The sequence below is a fragment of the Aotus nancymaae genome, unplaced genomic scaffold (assembly GCF_030222135.1).
Source record: "Aotus nancymaae isolate 86718 unplaced genomic scaffold, 86718_ANA_hifiasm-v0.15.2.pri h1tg000036l, whole genome shotgun sequence".
NCBI lineage: Eukaryota > Metazoa > Chordata > Mammalia > Primates > Aotidae > Aotus > Aotus nancymaae.
The window spans coordinates 51,307,498-51,321,862 of record NW_026988450.1 but is presented as its reverse complement, the minus strand read 5'-3'; the positions used below and the strand labels follow the sequence as shown (position 1 = coordinate 51,321,862).

At 46.0% G+C, this 14,365-nt stretch overlaps 2 pseudogenes; one reads left to right on the top strand and one right to left on the bottom strand.

Annotated features, from left to right (window-relative positions):
* Positions 1 to 2,854: 2,854 nt before the first annotated feature.
* On the top strand, positions 2,855 to 6,219 carry LOC105719650 (ubiquitin-like; annotated as a pseudogene).
* A 5,681-nt stretch (positions 6,220 to 11,900) lies between these two features.
* Positions 11,901 to 13,437, bottom strand: LOC105719643 (epididymal secretory protein E3-beta-like; annotated as a pseudogene).
* Between the last annotated feature and the right edge of the window lie 928 nt (positions 13,438 to 14,365).

The window sequence follows — 14,365 nt, the reverse complement described above, 5'->3', positions numbered from 1 at the left end:
TCACGCCTGTAATCCCAGCGCTTAGGGAGGATGAGGTGGGCCAATCACCTGAGGTCAGGAGTTTGAGACCAGCCCAGCTAACATGGTGAAACCCTGTCTCTACTAAAAATACGAAAATTAGCCGGGCGTAGTGGCGGGCACCTGTAATCCCAGCTACTCGAGGCTGAGACAGGATTATTGCTTGAACTCGGGAGGTGGAGGTTGCAGTGAGCTGAGATCACGCCACTGCACTCCAGCCTGGGCAACAAAGAGCAAAACTTCATCTCAAAAAAATATATATTGTCCAGAATTTTTATTTGTTTGTTTTTTGGGGGTTTATTTTTGGTTTTGTGTGATTTTATTTTATTTTATTTTATTTTATTTTATTGAGACAGGGACTATCTCTGTTGTCCAGGCTGCAGTGCAGTGGCACAGTCTCAGCTCACTGCAACCTCTGCCTCCCAGGCACAAGCAATCCTCCTGTCTTAGCCTCCTGAGTAGCTGGGACTACAGGCATGTGCCACCACACCGGCTAATTTTTTTATTTTTTTGTAGAGTTGGGGTTTCACCATGTTGCCCAAGCTGGGGTCAAACTCCTGGACTCAAGTGAGTCACCTGCCTCAGCCTTCCAAAGTGCTGGGATTACAGGCGTGAGCCACACAATTTTTGTTAATCCTGTAAGGACAGATTCAAAGTCTCCTTTTATTCTTATTTTTGCAAGTTCATTTAGAATTTAAAAAACAATTTCAGCCAGGCACAGTGACTCATGCCTGTAATTACAACACCCTGGAAGGCTAAGGCAGGAGGATCCCTTGAGCCCAGGAGTTTGAGACCAGCCTGGGCGTTATAGTGAGATCTTGTCTCTACAAAAAATAAACAAGATTAGCCATGTGTGGTGGTGCCCACCTGTGGTCCCAGATATTCAGGGTGGGAGAATCACTTGAATCCAGGGGGTGGAGGCTGCAGTGAGCTGAGATTGCACCACTGCACTCCACCCTGAGCAACAGAGCAAGACCTTGTCTCAAAAAAATAAAAAAATAAAAATCTAATGTAAATGACCCTGATTGAGATTAAATCTCACCCATATTTTAGAGATTCCCAGGCACTGGGGGAGACAACGACTCCTTTTATTGTATCTATTAAAATGAGAGGCAGGCCTAGTTTACAAGGCTGCCTTTAACTCATTGATTTGATTTGCTTTACATTTATTTTGGATGAAATTCACTTCAAAAGCAGGCCTGACAATTCTGATAAAGGGGATTTGGTTGTTGTTGTTGAGGCCAAGAAACATTGCCTTCATTTGGTACACATCAGTTGAAATGACCCAGCTTAGTACTAAAGGAACTGACAAGGAAAAAGATGAGCTTTGATTTTTGTTAAATGAGAAACAGAGGAAAGCAGGAGGAAAATGAGAGAGGATCTCAGGAAAGGGGTGGAAGGTAAACACAGACAGGTTGAAGCTTTGAGATGTATAAGAGTTAAGGACCTGGTTCGGGCGCAGTGGCTCATACCTGTAATCCCAGCACTTTGGGAGACCGAGGCGGGAGGATAACCTGAGGTCAGGAGTTCGAGACCAGCCTGGCCAACATAAGGAAACCTACTAAAAATACAAAAATTAGCTGGTTGTGGTGCTGCGTGCCTGTAGCCCCAGCTACTTGGGAGGCTGAGGAGAATTGCTTGAACCTGGGAGGCGGAGGTTGCAGTGAGCCAAGATCATACCATTGCACTCCAGCCTGGGCCACAGACTCCGTCTCCAAAAAAAAAAAGGGGGAACTGCCTGGAATCAGATGGCACTCTTAAAAGAGGTAACTGAGGCCAGGTGCAGTGGCTTACACCTGTAATCCCAGCACTTTGGGAGGCCAAGGCGAGCAGATCACAAGGTCAGGAGTTCGAGACTAGCCTGGTCAATATGGTGAAACCCCATCTCTACTAAAAATACAAAAATTAGCCAGGCATGGTGGGCACCTGTGGTCCCAGCTATTCAAGAGGCTGAGGTAGGAGAATCGCTTGAACCTGAAAGACAGAGGTTGCAGTGAGCTGAGATCATGCCACTGCACTCCAGCCTGGGCGATAGAGCAAGACTCTGTCTCAAAAAAAAAAAAAAAAAAAAAGAGGTAACTGAATAAAATTTAATAAAGGGACTATTTGAAAAAAAACAACAAGGATTGGTGAAGTTCCCAGGGGCAAAGGCAGTTGCTAGAACCTGAGGAGAACCATAGCAGTGGCCTTCAGTCTGGAATGCACTCTTTGTGAAACACTGGCTCAGCAGGGAGAGCTGGGGGAATGAAAACCTGATCTCTCTCTCCTCCACCCATTGGGCAAACACCACTAGAATCCAGAGGACAAGGGACCCTCACCTATGCAGTCAGGAGAGGTCAGCCTCCCAGGGCAAGAGCAATGTAGAACGGATCTGAAGAGGCAGACAGCACAAGTGGGGCCTGCGCCAGTGGTTGGGGGCTGTGTTAGTATGGGTACAGGGCAAACACATAAAACTTAACACTTGTCGATATCTTCTTTTCATTTTTCACAGTCTTGTTTTCACACTGCTTCCATTAGTGACTTGGCATGTCCATGCAGGACCTTAATGATTGTTGAAAATACACTAGTTGGACTGGGTACGGTGGCTCAAGCCTGTAATCCCAGCACGGTGGGTGGATCACGAGGTCAGGAGTTCAAGACCAGCCTGGCCAACATAATGAAACCCCATCTCTACTAAAATTACAAAAATTAGCCAGGCGTGATGGTGGGCACCTGTAGTCCCAGCTACTTGGGAGGCTGAGGCAGGAGAATGGCTTGAAGATGGGAGATGGAGGTTGCAATGAGCTGAGATAGGGCCACTGCACTCCAGTGTGGGTGACACAGTGAGACTCTGTCTCAAAAAAAAAAAAAAAAAGAAAAGAAAAAAGAAAGAAAATACACTAGTTTTGGAGACTGTCTTCAGAGGATGTAAATGCTCTCTCGATTTTCCACTTGCCCTACCCAGGTATTACTTCTCATGGAAAAATGACAAAAATTAAGCCTATTGCCTGGTCATGTCTAGTATATTATAGTTCACTATATACAGAGAAACCTCTGGGTTGAACTTAAAATATGTAAGGAGGCAGCTTTAGGCTAAGCTTAATTTAACAATGCTGAAGTTCCAAGACTCTAACCCCAAACTGAGATGTTTATATGACCTTCTCAGAAATCAGGAGAGAGAGAAAGATAATAGCCAAATCCCCAGAGAGGCTGGAATTAGCCAGCAAAATAAGGGAGTTCTTTCTGCTTTAACTTTATAAGAAAAGTCACTTTGAAAGGACAAAACTGCTCTTTGTTTTCTATTACTGCTTTCCTCAGCCCTTTTCGGTCTATAAAATTAAACTCCAGGCCAGGCGTGGTGACTCACACCTGTAATCCCAACACTTTAGGAGGCAGAGGTGGGTGAATCACCTGAGGTAAGGAGTTCAAGACCAGCCTGGCCAACATGGTGAAACCACATCTCTACTAAAAATACAGAAACTAGCCGAGCATGGTGGTGCATGCCTGTAGTCCCAACTACTTGGGAGGCTGAGGCAGGGGAATCACTTGAACCCAGGAGGTGGAGCTTGTAGTGAGCGGAGATTGTGCCACTACACTCTAGCCTGGGTGACAGAGTAAAACTCTGTCTCAAAAAAAAAAAAAGAAATCAAACTCCTCTTCTTGGTTCCTTGGAACGATCATTCTATTTTATAAAATGAGGTGTGTTGCCCGATTCCAGAATCATGAATAAAAGCTTATTAAGATCTATAACTAGGCCAGGCACGGTGGTTCACACCTGTGATCCCAGCACTTTGGGAGGCCAAGGCGGGCAGATCAAGAGGTCAAGAGCTCAAGATCATCCTGGCCAACATGGTGAAATCCCGTCTCTACTAAAAATACAAAAATTAGCTGGGCACGGTGGTGCGCCTGTAGTCCCAGCTACTCAAGAGACTGAGGCAGGAGAATCACTTGGACCCTGGAGACAGAGGTTACAGTGAGCCTAGATAACACCACTACACTCCAGCGTGGGCAACAGAGCGAGACTCCATCTCAAAAAAAAGATCTATAACTACGTTGGGCATGGTGGTTCATGCTTATAATCCAAGCACGTTGGGAAGCTGAGGTGGGCAGATTACCTGAGGTCAGGAGTTCGAGACCAGCCTGGCCAACATGGCGAAACCCCATCTCTACTAAAAATACAAAAATTAGCCAGATGAGTGGTGGGCACCTGTAATTCCAGCTACTTGGGGGCTGAGACAGGAATAATTGCTTGAACATGGGAGGCAGAGCTGAGATTGTGCCATTGCACTCCAGCCTGGGTGACAAAAGTGAAACTCTGCCTCAAAAAAAAAAAAAAATCTATAACTAAATTTGTTGCAACTTTGTCTTTCAACAACCCCTTCCAATCTTGTGTCTCCACTTAACTGTTGACCTTCCCTCATTGGGTAGCTATAGAGAAAAGAGAGTAAAACAAGGAGAAGGAAGAAGTAAAGAAAAGATAAGTGTGTGCCTTTTTCCTCTTCTTTTCATCACTGAAATCATACACCACTGATTTTCCTATGCATGGGAACTTCAGAACTTGAGCCAGTTAAAGGGAGGTGCCAGAGCCAACTTTAATCATTGGTTGATTCAATAACCATGACCTGTAATATTATTCTCAGCATTTGACAATGACATTACTCATAATGATTGGTGTCTCTGTGTGAACATGGCTTAGAGACCAAGGCTAGGCTAACGGTCCTTTATAGACTGCACATATAAAACTGATTTTCTAGTCTGTGGAAACAATCACTCAGTCACTTCCCTTTTGCAAAACTCATCATCCACTTCTGATTACAAAACACCAGGTTAGTCTGTCTGCCCTTGTCATTTCCCAGCTAATCACAAGTATGACATTCTGATTCTGCTAAATACCAGGAAAATCAGAAATACAGAAGTCATAGGCTCTGATCACAGTGATGACTATAGGGTTTTACACATTAGGTACTGAAAAACATCTGTTGAATGACTAAATACGTGTTCTTGAGAATTGTGTTTACTACTCCAAGGTAAAAGGATATAGTGATAATATGACAGAATTTAAAAGCAATATTGGCGCCAGGCGCAGTGGCTCACACCTGTAATCCCAACACTTTGGGAGGCAAAAGTGGGCGGATCACCTGAGATTGGGAGTTCAAGACCAGCCTGAACAACATGGAGAAACCCCGTCTCTACTAAAAATACAAAATTAGCCGGGCATGATGGCACATGCCTGTAATCCCAGCTACTCAGAAGGCTGAGGCAGGAGAATCACTTCAACCCAGGAGGCAAAGGTTGCAGTGAGCCGAGATTGCACCATTGCACTCCAGACTGGGCAAGAAGAGCAAAACTCTATCTCAATAAATAAATAAATAAATAAATAAATGCAAGCAATATTGGGATAATTAATAACATTATCTACTTGCAGATGTTGCTGAAGATGGAATGAACTAATACTGTGAAAACTCCCAGTAAAACTTTAAAGCCCTGGCCCTGTGAGGTGGCTCATGCCTGTAATCTCAGCACTTTGGGAGGCGAAGGCAGGTGGATCACCTGAGGTCAGGAGTTTGAGACCAGTCTGGCCAAAATGGTGAAACCCCATCTCTACTAAAACTACAAAAATTAGCTGGGTGTGGTGGCAGGCACCTGTAATCCCAGTTATTCGGGAGGCTGAGGCAAGAGAATCGCTTGAACCCGGGAGGCAGAGGTTGCAATGAGCCAAGATCCTGTCACTGTACTTCAGCCTGGGCAACAGAGTGAGACTCCATCTCAAACAAAACAAAACAAAACAAAACTTTAGCTCTTTTTCTTCAGCAAGGCAGCCAAGTTGCAGACACAGAGATGCAGAGCTTTGTGAAGACCCTCACAGGCAAGAACATCACCCTTGAAGTCGAGCCCAGTGACACCACTGAGAATGTCAAAGCCAAAATTCAAGACAAGGAGGGTATCCCACTTGAGGAGCAGCGTCTGATATTCGCTGGCAGACAGCTGGAGGATGGCGGCACTCACTAAGACTATAACATCCAGAAAGAGTCCACCCTACACCTGGTTCTGCGCCTGTGAGGTGCCATTATTGAGCCTTCCTTCTGCCAGCTCACCCAGAAATACAACTGTGACAAGATGATCTGCCACAAGTGCTGTGCTTCCCTGCACCCCAGTGCTGTCAACTGCTGCAAGAAGTGTGGCCACACCAACAAGCTGTGCCCCAAGAAGAAGGTCAAATAAGCCTCTTCCTTCCTTGAAGGGCAGCCTCCTGCCCAGGCCCCATGGCCCTGGAGCCTCAACAAAGTGTCCCTTTGGCTGACTGGAGCAGCGAAAAAAAAAAAACCACCAAAACCTTAAAGGCCTATACACATGTTAATTAGTATCAGTATATGGGAAATAGATAGTATGGATAACTAGTGCAAAGATTAGAAGTCAAATATTCGTTCTTCCCCAATGGTCCCTAACTGTGTGACCTTGGGAAAGTTACTCAGAGTTGCTCTCTGAGGCTTATTTTTCACACTTGTAAAGTGGGGATATTCATACAGTTATTTTCCTTCCATGTATAGCTCAGAGAGTCATTGCAAAATGCTTCGGGAGTTGTAAAATATGCTGTAGATGTTGATTTTGGTTTGTTTGAGTGATGAGTACCACATGATCCAGTGGACAGAATATCAAGAGGTTACACACTATTACCCCAACAGTGACAATTTAAAAAAATACACTTCTCAGAAAGCATATCATTCTGGGTCAATGCATATGGTTGTTGAATCTGTGGACCACTCAAGGGTAGACATACCACAGCCTGGCTGCCAAAGTGAAATGTTCCAGCCACTGAGGCAGATAGAATTAAATCAACCTCATTGTAAGTATCAGGAAACCCAATCAGCTCTTTCCATGACTTCTAATGGATAGCAAAATAGGAAAATTTGCATTCCTCATGGATTTGATAGTGACAACACTGGACAGAGAATTATGAGCTGGTTTCTAGGCCCAATTGTACTTTCTGACTGTGTGATCACAGACAAATCATTTATCACTGCTTAGCTGTAAAAGAGAATAATGCAATCTACTCTGCAGGACTTTTAGGAGGCTAAAGTAAGTTTGTGCATGAAATGTCATTTTGTAGACTGCAAAACACCAAACAAATGTAGTATTAGTATTCTTCCCAGACACAGGGAGATGTTACTGAGCACTAAAATTTCCTCACACGTAAACAGCAGAAGTAGAGAGAGCGTGGGGGCAGCAGGGCGGCAGGGGGTGGGCAGTACGGAGGTAAAAAGCAAAAGGCCTGGATAATTCACAAACTGGAATAACCAATTCCTGAGTGATACAGACTTGGCCAACCTGGGCCCAATGTAGAGCTCTGGGCCAACTTCAGTGGCTGGAAAATGGGGCCTGTCAGGGAAAATTGAAGGGACTGTTTCTTTTACAGAAAAGATAGATGAGGCTGGGCACAGCAGGTCATGCCTGTAATCCCAGCGCTTTGGGAGGCCAAGGTGGGCGGATCATGAGGTCAGGAGTTCGAGACCAGCCTGACCAACATGGTGAAACCCTGTCTCTACTAAAAATACAAAAATTAGCTGGTTGTGGTGGCATGCACCTGTAGTCCCAGCTACTCAGGAGGCTGAGGCAGGAGAATTGCTTGAACCTGGGAGGCGGAGGTTGCAGTGAGCTGAGATCGCACCACTACACTCCAGCCTGGGCGACAGAGTGAGACTCTGTCTCAAAAAAAAAAAAAAAAGATAGATGAGAGGGAACCTGCGCTTTCCAAGTACAAACAGGCAGCCTTGGCAAATGTGGCCAGCAGCTGTGCGCCATTTCCAGAGAAGAGCCTGACAGGTGGCCAGTGAGGATCTGTTCGGATAGGCAGAGTGGGAGTTTTCTGTACCATACAGCAACTGGGCAGGCCAAAGCCAGCGCTAGAGCTGCTGTGAGCTGGTCACATACTCAGCTGATAGCCCCTGGCAGGCTGAGCGAAGCAGAGGATGCAGTAGCACAGTGTTTGGTCATGCTGAATAAACAGGCTGGCCCCTCAGAGTGAAAGTTTTGTCTCTGTGAGATGGCGCTAAAGATGTCCCCTCAGACAGGGACCTTACTTTGGCAGGTAGCTCACCCCAGAACTAAACTGCACTTTAATCCCTAAATTCATTCCTTGTGACAATTTACTACAGCCTTGCATGACCCTAAATACACAGCAAAATTCTAAGCTGGGCATGGTAGGGCATGTCTGTAATCCCAGCTACTTGGGAGTCTGAGGTGGGAGGGAGTCTAAGGTGGGAGGATCAGAGAGCCCAGGGGTTTGAGTCCAGCCTGGGCAACATAGTGATAATCTCATTCATTCGTTCATTTCTTATCTATTGAGCTGGTACTAGTGAGAGTTACACACTGGTAGAAAAACCAGGGTGAATATCACCTCATTTTTTCCAGGAGGAAGTACACTGAACAAAGACAAGCTTAGTGAATAACTTGGTATAAAGTAGAGGGATGGGAAGCCAAGGCAGGGGGTGGCTTGAGGCCAGGAGTTCAAGACCATTCAGGGCAACATAACAAGACCCTGTCTCTGCAAAAAATAAAAAAATTAATTAGGCTGGATGCGGTGGCTCACACCTATAATCCTGAACTTTGGGAGGCCAAGGTGAGTGAATCGCCCAAGGTCACGAGTTCGAGACCAGCTTGGCCAACATGGCAAAACCCCATCTCTAGTAAAAATATAAAAAGCATTAGCCAGGCATGGTGGTGGGCACCTGTAATCCCAGCTGCTCGGGAGGCCGAGGCAGGAGAATCACTTGAACCTGGGAGGTGGAGGTGGAAGTGAGCAGAGATCATGCCACTGCACTTCAGCCTGGGTGACAGAGCAAGACTCCGTCTCAAAAAAAAAAAAAAAAATATATATATATATATAGCCAAAGCGGTGGCACCCAACTGTAGTTTCAGCTACTCAGGAAACTGAGGCAGGAGGATGGCTTGAACTCAGACAGTGAAGGCTGCAGTAAGCTATGATTGTGCTATGGCACTCCAGTCTGAGCGACAAGAGCAAGACCCTGTCTCAAAATAAAACAATAATAATAATAGAGGAAAAAAGGAGAACTATGAAGAGTGAGCCATGGAGTCAGGGTTAGGAGGCATCTCTCCTAACTGTAGAGGAGAATAACATCATAGAGGAAGTAGCATTGGGGTAAGGGACTGAGGACAGGGAGATTTTGGCAGGGCAACCAACAGCAGGAAGAGTGTTTAGGGCAGTGGCTATAGCATGAATCTTTGTGTGTAAGTGGGTAGTTGATTTTTTATTATTCACAGGTTTTACCATGTCTTTAACAGAAGTGTAGGCTTGTTAAGAACAGTGAGCGTGGCCGGGCGCGGTGGCCCACACCTGTAATCCCAGCACTTTGGGAGGCAGCAGGGCGGGGGGTGGTGGTGCGGATCACAAGGTCAAGGTCAGGAGTTCAAGACCAGCCTGACCAACATGGTGAAACACCATCTCTACTAAAAATAAAAAAATTAAAAAAAAAATAGATGGGCGTGGTGGTGCATGCCTGTAATCCCAGCTATTCAGGAAGCTGAGGCAGGAGAATCACTTGAACCTGGGAGACAGAGGTCAAAGTGAGCCAAGATCACGCCATTGCACTCCAGCCTAAGAGACAGGGAGAGACTCTGTCTCGAAAAAAAAAAAAAGGAAGAGCGAGTATGCACTACACTTCTTTCATGAGCTGTACAGCTCCCAGCACAGTGTTCCCTCCATATCCATGGAATGAATGTCCCATTCTGCCCTGCTTTCCTGCTTCTTGACCATAATTTCTCCTCAGAGACACTGCTCTAACCATATCCTTTGTTTAGGCTTTTATCCGTCCTTCACATGTTCAAATCACATCCATCTTGTGAGGCCACCTTCCTTTTTTTTTTGAGACAGAGTCTTGTTCTGTCACCTAGACTGGAGTGCAGTGGCACAGACTCGGCTCACTGCAGCCTCCACCTCCTGGGCTCAAGTGATTCTCCTCCCTGAGCCTCCAGAGTAGCTGGGATTACAGGCACGTGCCACCACGCCAGGCTAATTGAACCAGTTCGAGACCAGTTGGCCAGCTGGTCTCAAACTTCTGACCTCAAAGTGATCCGCTGGCCTCGACCTCCCAAAGTGCTGGGATTACAGGTGTGAGCCACTGCACCTGGCCAACTGCCTTCCCTTTTTATCTGGGGGATAAAGGACTGAATCTCTTTTGCACACCTATTTATAAAGCTGAATCACATGAAATTGTTGTTTCTGTAGATCAAAAATGGCCAAACATTGGCTATTTTATGAGGTTCAACCTAGTATACTCCCTTTTGCTGACTTGGCGCTTGGTCTTATTTTGTAGTACTTTCTATTACTAGAATAACCATTTCTTTCTTTTCTGGCTTTCTCCCTGCCTCCTACTCCCACCCCCACCAAATGGAAGCCCCATGAGGGCAGGACCTGTGCTCTTATTCTTTGCTGTGATTCTAGCGCCCAGCAAACTGCATGGTACCTGGTAGGAGATGGTTATTTGGATTATTTACAGTTTGAGGCTTTTACAAAGAATGCTGCTATGAACATCTTTTTCTGTGTCTCTTTTGTTCAAGCAATTCTCCTGTCTCAGCCTCTCATGTAGCTGGGATTACAGGTGTGCACCACCTCACCTGGCTAATTTTTGTATTTCAGTAGAGATGAGGCTTTACCATGTTGGCCAGGCTGGTCTTGAACTCCTGACCTCAGGTGATCCGCCCATCTCAGCTTCCCAAAGTGCTGGGATTAAAGGCATGAGCCACCTCACCCATCCTATTTTTTATTTTTATTTATTTATTTATTTTTTTGAGACAGAGTCTCATTCTTATTGCCTAGGCTGGAGTGCAATAGCACAATCTCAGCTCACCGCAAACTCCACCTTCTGGGTTCAAGTGATTCTCCTGCCTCAGCCTCCTGGGTAGCTGGGAGTACAGGCATGTGCCACTATGCCTGGCTAATTTTGTATTTTTAGTACAGACAGTTTCTCCATGTTGGTCAGGCTGGTCTCAAACTCCCAGGTGATCCGCCTACCTCGGCCTCCCAAAGTGTTGAGATTACAGGCGTGAGCCACTGTGCCCAGCCCCTATTTTTTATTTTTAAAAATTGAAAAAAAAAATAGAGATTACGTTGCCCAGGCTGGTCTTGAACTCCTGGGCTTAAGTGTTCCTCCTGCCTCCTCCTTCTCCCAAAGTGCTGGGATTACAGGTGTGAGCGATCATGCCTGGCCCCTCCATTTATTTAGATCAGCTTTAATTTCTCTTTTTTGGGGGGGTTCTTTCTTTCTTTCTTTTTTAGACAGAGTTTCACTCTTGTTGCCCAGGCTGGAGTGCAATGGCGTAATCTCGGCTCACCATAGCCTCCACCTCCCGGGTTCTAGTGATTCTCCTGCCTCAGCCTCCCGAATAGCTGGGATTACAGGCATGTGCCACCATGCTCAGCTAATTTTGTATTTTCAGTAGAGACGAGGTTCCTCCATGTTGGTCTGGCTGATCTCAAACTCTCGACCACAAGTGATCTGCCTGCCTCAGCCTCCCAAAGTGTTAGGATTATAGGCGTGAGCCACCACGCCTGGCCCATCTTTAATTTCTCTTAAGAAAATATCTTTTTGGAATAATATAATTTATTTAAAGGAAGGGAAGATCATTCAGCTTGGGTAGATGTAAGGAGAATCGATATCAGAAAAAGTCTTGGGTTAGTCAAGAAGAATGCCATATGAGCTGAATCTTGGGAAAAAAAATGCAGGAGTAAATTAGGTAAATAGGACGAAAGAGTATTCCAGGCAGAGAAACAACACAGGCAAAGGTATCAAGAAACCACGTGATTTATAACTCTAAGTAGCTGGAAATCATTGATACATAAATGTAAAGGGGAGAGTGGCAGGGGTGACTGATCTAGACAGGAATCACTACTTGGGAAGCACAGAATAGTCTACCAAAAACTTGGGGATGTGGGTAGACCTTCTAGTTGCTGACAGGCTCACCATCTTCAGGTCCTCTGTGCTATCAACCTACTAACCCATGTTACAATGGAATTCAATATAGTTGAAGCTTTTGCTCTCTGTGTAGCTTTTTTTTTTTTTTTTTCTTAAGAGACAGGGTAGGCTGGGCACGGTGGCTCACGCCTATAATCCCAGCACTTTGGGAGGCCGAGGCGGGTGGATCACAAGGTCAAGAGATCTAGACCATCCTGGTCAACATGGTGAAACCCTGTCTCTACTTAACATACAAAAAATAAGCTGAGCATGGTGGCACGCGCTTGTAGTCCCAGCTACTTGGGAGGCTGAGGCAGGAGACTTGATTGAACCCAGGAGGCGGAGATTGCGGTGAGCCGAGATCGCGCAATTGCATTCCAACCTGGGTAACAAGAGCGAAACTCCGTCTCAAAAAAAAAAAAGAGACAAAGTCGGCTGGGCACAGTGGCTCACACCTGTAATCCCAGCACTTTGGGAGGCCAAGGTGGGTGGATCACCAGAGGTCAGGAGTTCGAGACCAGCCTGGCCAACATGGTGAAACCCCGTCTCTACTAAAAATACAAAGATTAGATGGGCATGGTGGTGGGCACCTGTAATCCCAGCTACTTGGGAGGCTGAGGCAGGAGAATCGCTGGAACCCAGGAGGTAGAGGTTGCAGTGAGCGAAGATTGTGCCATTGCACTCCAGCCTGGGTGACAAGAGTGAAACTATGTCTTAAAAAAAAAAAAAAAAAAAAAGAATAGGCCGGGCGTGGTAGCTCACGCCTGTAATTCCAGCACTTTGGGAGGCCGAGGCACGTGGATCACGAGGTCAAGAGATGTAGACCATCTTGGCCAACATAGTGAAATCCCGTCTCTACAAAAAAAAAAAAGAGACAGGGTCTTGCTTGTTCTGCTTCCTGGGCTGGAGTATAGTGGTGCGATCATGGTTCACTGCAGTCTTGATCTCCAGGGCTCAAGCAATTCCCCTGCCTCAGCCTCCCTATTAGTTAGGACTACACATGTGCACCATTATGTCAGGTAATTTTATTTTAATTTTTGTATAGATGGGGTCTGGCTATGTTGCCCAGGCTGGTCTTGACTCCTGGCATCGAGTGTTGGGAATATAGATGTGAGCCACTGCACCCAGCCAATGTGTTGCCTTTTTTGACTTCTCCTGGTGACATTTGAGTACTTTTAGGGCATTCTGGGCCTATATACATACATTTCTGTAGTGGTCGTTTCAGTTGTCATTGACACATCTATGCTCAATTTGTACCATGAGGTGTAGAAGAACATCCGCGAGCTCTTGTCTTTCAGAGCTTCCTTTTTCTTCATGAGGACATCGCATTTGTATTTTCTGAATTCTTGGCTTGGACTTAGTGCTGTTTCATGAATTCCCTCCAGGAAATATCCTTGCTGTGTACAAACAGCCTGCATAGGATGCAAAGCAGGGCCAAGAGAGTGTGCTAGATCTTTAGAGAGGATGCCATCTCAGTCACCAGGGCCCCCCATGTAGATTCCACATTCCGCTTCACTGGTTGTAGTGGGGATCAGTATACGGATCTGAAGAGCAGAATGTGTCCTCCTCCTTCTCTTAGACCCCAAGAGGTGTTTACCAGATTACTCTAATGGATACAACCCAGGAACAGCCAGATGCAAGAGATGTATAGGACTAGGTATGAGAGAAGTGTGAGGAGCTCCCATGCCTTCTGTGGTTGTGCCACTCTCCCAGCACCTCCATGTAGTCAGCAGTCTGGAAGCTCCTCAAAAATGTTTTTTTTTGAAACAGAGTCTCTCACTATCTCACTATTGTCCACGCTGGAGTGCAGTGGTGCGACCTTGGCTTACTGCAACCTCAGCCTCCCAGGCTCAAGCAATTCTCCTGCCTCAGCCTCCAGAGTAGCTGGGATTATAGGCACCTGCCACTATGCCCGGCTAATTGTCTTGTATTTTTAGTACAGACGGGATTTCACTATGTTGGCTAGGATGGTCTCGGACGCCTGACCTCGGGATCCACCCGCCTTGGCCTTCTGAAGTGCTGGAAATACCGGCGTGAGTCACAGTGCCCGGCCCAAAAATGTTTTAAACCTGTGTACAGGCTTTCTGCATCTTTCATTGGTTGTTCTTATATATTAGATATTTAATAGTTCTTAATATTATTTTAAATGGTATTTGTGGTCAGACAAGGTGGCTAGCTCACACCTGTAATCCCAGCACTTTGGGAGGCCAAGGTGAGTGGATCACAAGGTCAGGAGTTCAAGACTAGCCTGGCCAAGATGGTGAAACCCTGCCTCTACTAAAAATACAAAAAAATTAGCTGGGCATGGTGGTGCATGCCTGTAATCCCAGCTACTCAGGAGGCTGAGGCAGAGAATTGCTTGAACCCAGGAGGCAGAGGTTGCAGTGAGCCGAGATCAT